Below are 9,957 nucleotides of genomic sequence, written 5' to 3'. Positions count from 1 at the left end.
TCTCTGTACTAACCAAGGAAGAGAAGTTGGAGACTTTGCTGATTGTTTTGAAGTGGTTCGTATTCTTTCGTTCTGATCCAGTACAAAAACGACCGCCAGCCAAGGAGGAGGTGAGGGAAGTTCTGTTTCCTCTGAGGGTTTTCAGTCACGTGACTGCGTCATTTTGACCCTGGTGTCAAATCCTTCTCTTGTAAGTTTATTGTAAACTTTTAGCTGGTTTTTTTGAAAACCTTTTGCAGGCCGACTTGAACTTGAACTCTGTCATTTCAGATTTGTCTTGATTAAACGTTAATGGCTGTTAATGTTAATAAAAGTAATAGTTATATATTTATATAATTCATACATAATGTATTATATCTATATAGATATCTATATATACACTATATAGTACATATTCTATACCATATGCTATAGAATATATACTATATGTAATATATATACACTATATAGTACATATTCTATAGCATATGCTATAGAATATATACTATATGTAATAGACACTATATCATATATACCATATGTTACTTAGTGTACAAATGTAAAGCTTTCTAGGGCTTATGATAAGCCAGGCACTAAGCTAGACATTTTTCGTAGAATTTCCCATTTCAGCCCAAAAAAATAAATGAATAAATAAAGTTAAAATTTAGAGAGTTCTATAATTTGCTCTGTGTCACAGACCTTATCATACTGTTATGTGGAAGTCAGACCCAGATTTTCTGATTTTGGCCTTTACTATGTACCTTCATATACAACATGCTATATTACATCACCCTTTCTTAAACCAGGAATATCTCAGAATATTGGAAATGTTTCTTAAATGGGAATATCTCCAAAACGGAGGTGGGTGGGATCAGTATATGTGGAGCTGTGTGGTGCAAATGTTGTTTTACGCCTCAATGGTGGTAAAATAAATAAATAAAAAGCTCCAAACAGAAGAAGCATTCAGTTCACCACTGTGTGCCTTTCTTCTGGCATGGTGCTTGACACATAGTAAGTGCTCAAGAAATGCTGAATCCTATTGTTATGTCAGCTATTGAGTTATCTGCCCACCCCCACCCCAACCCCTCCCCGCTGTGTTTTCTTTTCTTTCTCTCTCTGCAGGTGTGCTTAAGCAGAAAGGAAAATAATTTCAGATTTGCTAGGTTTTCACCTGAGTTTAGCATCATTTTGCTTTACAAACTCCAAATAGATACTTAGAAGTGCAGGCAGTCGTTAGTCTCATAATAGCCAGCAAGAAAATTCCTATTTCAGAGAAATTGTTTTCTCATGTCCAGTGGAGAAAGTCCCGGATTGCAGAAGAAAGCAGTGCTGGTTCTTTAAAACTTGGTTGACATCAACACATACCCGTCTTTGATGAGGTGCAGCTAAATTCAAAATGACTACTTTGAGCCCCTTCCCAGAAACTCACTCTCCCTCCCTTGGCCTCCTCTGTCGCTTGAGCCCCTGTGAGTCATCCCGATAGGGATGTTGCTGGGAATTACTAATGAGAGATCTTGAAGCACCTGGTACAGGCCCACCATCATTACCAAGACAGGCCCAGGCCCTCTGTTTTGTTCCGGGAAATCTTACCAAGTCCTGAATGGATAATTATACTCCAGCCCTCACACCAAGTGACCGCAGATGGCAAAATTCTGTGTGTGTGTGTGTGTGTGTGCATGCACATGCGCATTTGTGTGATGAGGGTGAGGTTGAGGGTCCCGAAGAGGGCAACGGCTGATTTCTCTGTGCTGAGAAACACAGCACTCTCTCAAATATATCAAATGTTAATACATAGTTTTTGTGCTTCAGAGCTTTGGCTAAACTAGCGGGTGTGTTGTATATCCACTTACTGATTGTGGAAACTTGAAGGACTTACTTTCCACATCTGTCGAACGGATGGTATTAGAACCAACCACACGGTAAAGGTCAAGTCTCCTGGAAATAAGAGTAATAAAAATAGCCAGTCTCGTGGGGTTGCTGTGAGAATAATACATCTATAGTTCTTAGCACAGTAAAATGCTCGGTGACTATTACCTACAATATTACTCTATTGTATGCCATGGTTTTTGCAAACTACATACAAGAGAGGCAACATAGATGTCTCAGTTGTTATCCCGAGTGTTCAACTTAATACTGTAGTTTCGACTCAGGAAACTGTATAATTGAATAAAGCCAGAGGAAGACTAGCAAAGAAATGCTGGTGAGTTCAAATCCCAGCTCAGCCACTTAGGAGCTGGATCAACCAGCGATAATTTACTTTTATCTCTGTCAGGCTCAGGTAGCTCATCTCAAAGTGCTGATAATGAGAGGACCTACCCAGTAGGGTTTTTCTGAGGATGACAAAGCACTGAAAGTCCTTGGCATATAGTAAAGGTTCTAAACTGTTTATTGTTAACATTAATAAGAATTAACAGGGTTTGGGCTCTCAAATAATGAAGGTCATAACCTCTGTTGCGTTTGTCTTGGGGTTTCCTGCCTGATTACACACACACAAAAAAAATCCTTGAAATTACAGACATTGTCTCCTTTTTTTTCTTTTTTTTTGTCTCTGCTAGAGCAAATGACACAGTGCTTCCCTGTTTACCTTGGCCAGCATCCAATAAGCACATAATAGGCAATTGATCATTGATGATTTCCTCATTGCCAAATGAAAAGAGAAAGATTTGTATCAATACATTCTTTGTTTTCTGAGGAAGAGATTGTTGGAAAATCCGGAGGGTTTTATTTGAGTGTCATACAGGAAGCAATTCTATATGACAAAAAGAATAGCTTGGCTTTCAACAGCTTGGGTTGAAGCCAAGGCTCTACCACTCACTAGCTGTGTGACCTTAGGCAAATTATTTAACCTCTCTGAGCCTAGTTTCCTCATTCATAAAATTGGGGGTTACTATACTTACGTCTTAGGAAGGTTAAGATGAATATTTGAAATATCAGCCGAAATGCAATCAACCATTGTCTTCACAAACGTCCATTTGGCCCCTGTATATGCTTGATAATTTCTGAGTAGAATTCAGCCCTTTTGGTAAATTATACTATGAAAAAATGTATCTTAAAGCCTCCAAAATGCAGTTACATGGAGAGAACTTTTGTAAAAGTTCGTTAAAAGAACAGGTTCATTTCTAAGGAGATGAAAAACACAGGTATACACTCAAGTTTATAAGTCATTTTACTATTTATTTATTTAGGCCACATCATGAGGCATGTGAGATCTTAGTTCCCTGACCAGGGATTGAACCTGTGCCCCCTGCAGTGGAAGTGCAGTATTAACCACTGGACCGCCAGGGAAATCCCAACAAATTGTAATTTATTGAAGAGCTACTATGTGTCTGCCAGATATTTTGTATCTTTACTCACACAATTGGTAAGTTAAGTGTTATTTCCCATTGATTAAATGCCTTACGTGTTACAGCTGTACTTGTTCTATTTGGTTGATTCTGTGGTTCTGGTGAAACACAGTTCCTGTGTTTAATTACAAACCTGATATATAAAGAGACATTTTATTTCCTTTTTTCTTTTTTCAGAAATATCTGGGGAAATCGAGGTCTGTATGTAGATGTGCCCTCTTTAAAGTAATAGAGCATCTCCACATAAAAATGGAGAAAATCACACAGAAACGAAGACCCTACACAGCAATAATTAATTAATTAATTAATAAACTCCTACCCCCAACATCTAAAAAAAATGGAGAAAATCAATTAAATGAATGAATATTTTGAATAGTGTTTTTTACGTGGTAAATAGTAAGTATTAGCAGTTACTATTATTATTAGTAGTAGTAGTAGTAATTTTGGAAGATCTAGATATAACTGTCTGGTCCAGAGTCAAGCTAAACAAGCTAATGAAAAGAATCCATTGATTTTGAAAAATTCCATTGGTGCTGATAAATGGAATATTTATAAGTGGAATATTTCCTGCCATATCAATAAGCAAAGGATGTCACAGTCACCAATGATTGCAGCCCTCCAACGTGAGCTGGTGAGCCGTGAGGAAACTCAGGGCTGAAAAGAATACCCGCCATCTAGCTGCCGTCCGACTGCAGCCACTCCCTGCGGTGAGTCCTGAGGAAACTCAGGATGTGAAAATACAGGCCCTAGCTAGCTGAGGTGCACATCAAAGGAATGATTTCGGTGAGCCCAGACTCGCACCTTCCCATACACAGAAAAGCGCGAAATTCCTTCACTTGAGATATCTGGTTTTCTTTATTTAACCATAATTTTTTGATGTTCCCAATTACCTGCTCTTTGTTGCAAAACTCCTATATATCCTGGCCCCTCCCCTCACCTCCTCGGAGCAGTTTCTCAGAGCTATCTGAAACGCTGTCTCCTGGGCTGCAGCCCTCATTTTGCCCCAAATAACTCTCATGTTGTGCTTATAATGTTTTTAAGTCAACAGTACCATATACGTTTCATAATTAACTTTTAAAATTACATCAGCAGGGCTTCCCTGGTGGCGCAGTGGTTAAGAATCCACCTGCCAATGCAGGGGACATGGGTTCGAGCCCTGGTCCAGGAAAATCCCACATGCCGCAGAGCAACTAAGCCTGTGCGCCACAACTACTGAGCCTGCGCTCTAGAGCCCACAAGCCACAACTACTGAGCCCGAGTGCCACAACCACTGAAGCCCGCATGCCTTAGAGCCCGTGCTCCACAACAAGAGAAGCCACCGCAATGAGAAGCCTGTGCACCACAACGAAGAGTAACCCCCGCTCGCCACAACTAGAGAAAGCCCGTGCACTGCAACAAAGACCCAACACAGCCAAAAACAAATAAATAAAATAAATAAATTTTTTTAAAAATTTCATCATCACATGGGTCCCCATTCTATGCTTTCTTGCATGATGTAACTTGGTTAATTCCATCACGGTGAAAATCAGGAAAATTCCATGACAGGATTATTATTGCTAATTATTTTGGACCCAGAGTACATTCTGTTTCGTTCCTGTTTGTCAAGAGCCTGCCTTGACATATCTTACTATGGCTGTTGGCTTGGATGAAGGATTATTGAGCTCTGATTGTGTTTTGCCAGAGTTTGAACCACTACACGTGTACTTCCACACTGGATTGGCACCTTAAAACGGAACTGATGGAAAGTACCTCCATCGTCAGGGTGAGTAAACTCCAGAAAGAATGGAAGTGGATATCCAGTTGTTTGTCAATATTCATGAATTAGGCCAGGTGAGCAATTCTAAAACAAGGAAACTCTAGAAGAGTCCTTTTATCTTTGGGGGGATAACCGTTTAGCTAGCAGAGTACTTAGGCCGCCTGTGTGTAGCAGCAAATGTGAAATAGCCCTCACCGTTCAGATCTCATTACCTGATTTTTCCACCGAAAGAGAACAGCTGTGCAAATTCCTGTATTCTAGTTCTTGGTGATATCAAATGACAGTCAGAGTCCAACCTCATTGCAACTTGGATAGAATAGTCTGGGCTCTTGTATGTTTACATGAACACCGAGATTCCTCCAGAATAATGGGCTTTTCTGTTAAAAAATAATTTAAGGTACGTTTCCAGTGGTCTCTTGTTTTGTTTTTTACTCTATCCAGGTAGAATGGAATTCTTTGGAAGTGGAGTTATTCCACAAATGGTTACTGAGCACCTACTATGTGCCCGGCACCATTCCTGGCACTGGAGATACAATGATGGATAACACAGACAAGGCCTCTGACTTCTTGGAGCTCACATGACAGACAACACACGTGTAATCAAAGAAATAGAATAATTTCAGATAGGCACAAAATAGGGAGATGGGATGGAGATAAAATGGGGTTATGTATGGTTACTGTGCTTTGGTTATCCGCAAAGCCCTTCCTAAGGAACTAACATTTGAGCTCAGACTTCAATTATGAGAAGTAGTTGGCCTCACTAAGACCTGGAGGATCAGGGCCAGGTCCTTCACAGCTAACAGCTGAAGGAGACCCACACAGATAATCACACAAAGAATCCTGATCAGAAACACAAATATATTTTATTCACCCTAAAGACAAAGGGACGGTATTTCCTACTATCTCTAAACCTAATTATCAAATGGTTCCTGGTTGCCATGCTCTAGTATTACAGAGGCATTTTATTATTTCAAGGTTTTGTTTGGTGACACAGGTGTGAATGTTAAAATTATTTAAATAAACACGAGTTGCTTAAAGTAATAATTAAACTGAATAATGCTATTAAGACCATCTTCCATACTTTCCCCAATGCACAGGTGGAACCAGCTTCCGTAAGGTAAGCATCGGGAAGGAGTGAACTTTGGTCGATTTCTCAGGTCCTGAAATGTTGCACATAGAAGCTATCTGTGAGTCATTTGATCAACCAAACGCTGCACAAAATGCTCTTGAGCGCTAAGTTTAGAGGCACGTGGCCTCCTGTCTTCCAGCTCCTGAGAAATATAATTGTTCTGAGGACATGTGTTTAAAATAAAACAGAGCTGGGATCAGCGTGATGAACTTTTATGGGTTTTGAACCCAGCATCCGGGCTGTCTTCTGACTTCTCTTGGAGGTGTTGCTTCTCCCACCAGCACTCTGTGTGGTTATACAGGGTTATCTCATACTCCAAGGGAGGGATCACGATTTAGGACCAATCAGCATATTCCATCCCCTTGGGTAAGATGGGGTGCATCCATCTGGAATGAGCTCGTGATCCAAGTCAGTCAAATCAGTGAATTCTGGGACTTTTGCTGGAGCAACTGGGAGAGAGAAGACTCTTTCCACCGGGAGAGGTAGCTGAGAACCCAAATTGGCTGGGTGCCACCCGTAGAGAAGGCTGCCCTAAGGGCAAAGCCAACTCAGAGGAAAGCAGAGCTAAGAAGTGGAGGTGAGGGAAAGGGAACATCAAATCCTAATGGTATCGTTTGGGACCATGTATCCATCCATTCCTGATTTTCTGTTCAGCGGCCAACACATTCCTCATTTTTGCTAATTCCATTTTGACCTGGGTTTCTCCTCTTGCATCTTAGAAAATACTGGCTAATACAGTCATACTAAACATTATGTTGCTATCAGACCTTCCGAGGTTGTATTTTGTGCCCCAGCATTGTGTTTGCAATACTCTTGCCCCCATCAGCACCTCTGCCACCGCATCTCGATGGCCTTAGTGTAGTGGTTACAAGGGGTTGATTTAAGCCAAGTTTAGGTCCAGCTCCCCTACTTCCTGGCTGTGCAACCTTGAACAGACAGCTCAGAATCTCTGTGTCTCAGTTTCTTCATCTATAAAACATGGATTATGATCCTACCTACCTCCTAAGTCTATTAAAGTGATTGAGTTAATTCATGGAAAGCACCTAGAAGAGTGCTTGGCCAGCAGTAAATAAATACAAAATAAATGGCTCTTTATGTGTTTTCGTCATGTCTAATGCACACTGACTCTGTTACCCTTTCTTTTATCCACATCAGCTCTCAGAAAGGAAGCTGAGAATACTGGTCCCCCTCATTCTGAACTGGTTTCTCGCGCAAGCGTATCCTCAAAGGAAGCCCTTTCTCTAAGGGACTGAGAAATCCCTGCTAAGGGAATCTGAGGCATTTGTAGAAGGTCAGAGTGTATTTTCAGGGGCAGAAGAATCTCTACTCATAGAGCTCAATGAGAATGCCACCTATGCAGGGGCAAGGCACCATGTGAATGTAGAAAAATTAAATTCAGACTTTGGACAGGTGTCCGAAGGTATGGGGATGGAGGGAAATTATTTTTCATTGAAATAAATAGCCATTTTATGGAATGAACAAGAGCACCTCCACCTGTCGCCCTGCTCTGAGACTTGTGAGCCATGAGTCCTCGGTGTTTCATCAACAATAGTGTCCCCGGGGTGTCCGTCCATTCACCTTTACTTATACAACGTTCACAGTTAATCTCGCCAACATAAATAAATATAGTATCCTCATGCCTGAGCTTGTGACTTGATTTCAAAACCATTCAATCACATATAGAGCTCCTCACGTGTTTTTGCTCCATGAAGTGTAAGTGACTCAGATACATTGTTATTCAACAGGATGAATACCATGACTAGGCCACAGGGCTGCTGACATTTTCTGGGGTCTAAAACATAAAACAAGTAGTTCAATAAAATAACTTTTCTCTAAAATGAAAATGTCTGCATCGCTCCGTGGTCCAAATCCTTGTCTTTATCTTAGAGGAGAAAATTGTTTAGAAAATAGACTTGGGCATCAGATGTACTTGGGTGCAAATTTCAGCTTCAGAATTCATCAAGTTCTATGACTACTGGCAAGTGGAATCACTTTTTCCAGCCTTGGCTTCCTTATCAGTGAAAAGAAGGATATTACCAAGCTCATGGGTGGTTGTATGGACACCACTTAGACTATTATTGGCACATGGCACATGGCAAGCAGGTAGTATAAGGTAGTATAAGACTCAGATGGGGGAGCATACTTTCTCTTCTGTAGGAAACCAAGGGTGAGGGAGGAAAGAATTCCAACAGAAGTGCTGTTTTTTGGCCCCCTTTTAAAAGCTACACTCTGGAAAGGTAGAATGTGTCCTGGAGCAGATTCCAAATGCAGCTCCTTTCTGGTCTGAAGAGCATTTGTGCTGGAGCACCAGGTGGATAATATTCCTTTTATCGACTACTTACTATGTGATCACTGATTCTGGAGAAAGTTTTTTATGTGGGATTCAGAGAAAGAATTAAAGCTTTAGCAGCTCATTCTTAGCAGTTATGAAATGCAACAAAATTTAAAATAAGCCAACAAAAATCACCTATAATCATATCACCCAGAGAAAAAAAATAGTGGAAATTGTTTAAAAAGAAAACTTTTCTTTAAGTATAATACACATACAAAAAGTAATCACTTTTGAAATTAAAAATATCTACTACTTCATCATGAGCTATCTTCAGTATAAAGCATTATACTTTTAGGTATGAATTAGAGACTTTAAAAATGAAATGTACCTTAGGTTTCCGTTATTTTCCTTTCATTACATTTTAAATAGAATTGCTTTGCAGCATTTCCAGCAGGTGAAGATGCTCGTTTAGAATTAAGATCTTCAGAGAAGGATACCTACAATTTTAATCATTAACTTACTGAACCCATCATAACATAAGCTAAGGTGAAAGAGCCCACAGGTAAGAACATGGTAAGCGCAATTCATCCAACCCAGTGATGGGAAATACAAATTCCTGTAATGTAAAGAGTGCTATCCACGGGGAGGCAGGAACAGGAAGTCCCCGACTTAGAACACCTGAGTCAGGAATGGTACTTCCTGGACCTGAGCCCCATTCCCCACCTCCCATGGCAGCACCTGCCCTGTGTTCCCAATTCAGGAGAACTAGTCGGGGCTTGTGCTGGTTCTGGAAGCTCTTGTTCCTTACACAGGTCCGGGCGTTTGACAAGCTTTTGAAGCTGCAGAGAGATGTTCTCTGAAAGTGCATGTGAGGAATGTTGTAAATATTAGCGGGGGAGTATCAAGGAGTTCAGCGGTCCTGGACTCAGAATCTCTGGAGCCTGTGTAGATGGGGTAGCTATGTTACGTGCTCAGGTCTGAAGGCCATACGAAGTGGTGGGAACGTCCTACGTGGTGAACTGGGAACTCCATGGAGTCACAGAAAACTCAGCAGTTGGGTTGTAAATCAGATTATAGATCAACTGCTGCTTATGTTAAAACGATACTTGACAATCCCTTAGGAAGCTGCTCCTTGGAGGCCACTGTGCTTCCCAGAGACACACCTGACCACCCTTGACATTGCCATCTGTGCCCACACCCTGCCCTGGAATGGATCAGTGATTCTTCATTTGGGCTCCAGAGGTTTAGGGAAGAGGCTGCATGAAAAAGTATTTAATTACTAGAATCAAACTCACTATAGCAAGGGCTCAAACCGTGAAAGATACCCAGGAAAGGATCCTGGCGGAAGGAACAACATAAATCCTAGCCTGGACTTGAAGCCCCATGAGGACAGGTGCCCTATGTGCTTTGTTTGCCAACATATGCCTGAAACTTTGCACAATGTCTGACCCATAGGTGACATTCAGGGGTCACGTGT

This window comes from Phocoena sinus, chromosome 15 (genome assembly GCF_008692025.1).
Source record: "Phocoena sinus isolate mPhoSin1 chromosome 15, mPhoSin1.pri, whole genome shotgun sequence".
Taxonomy (NCBI): Eukaryota; Metazoa; Chordata; class Mammalia; order Artiodactyla; family Phocoenidae; genus Phocoena; species Phocoena sinus.
The sequence above is the reverse complement of the archived record's forward strand: the minus strand, read 5'-3'. Positions refer to the sequence as shown.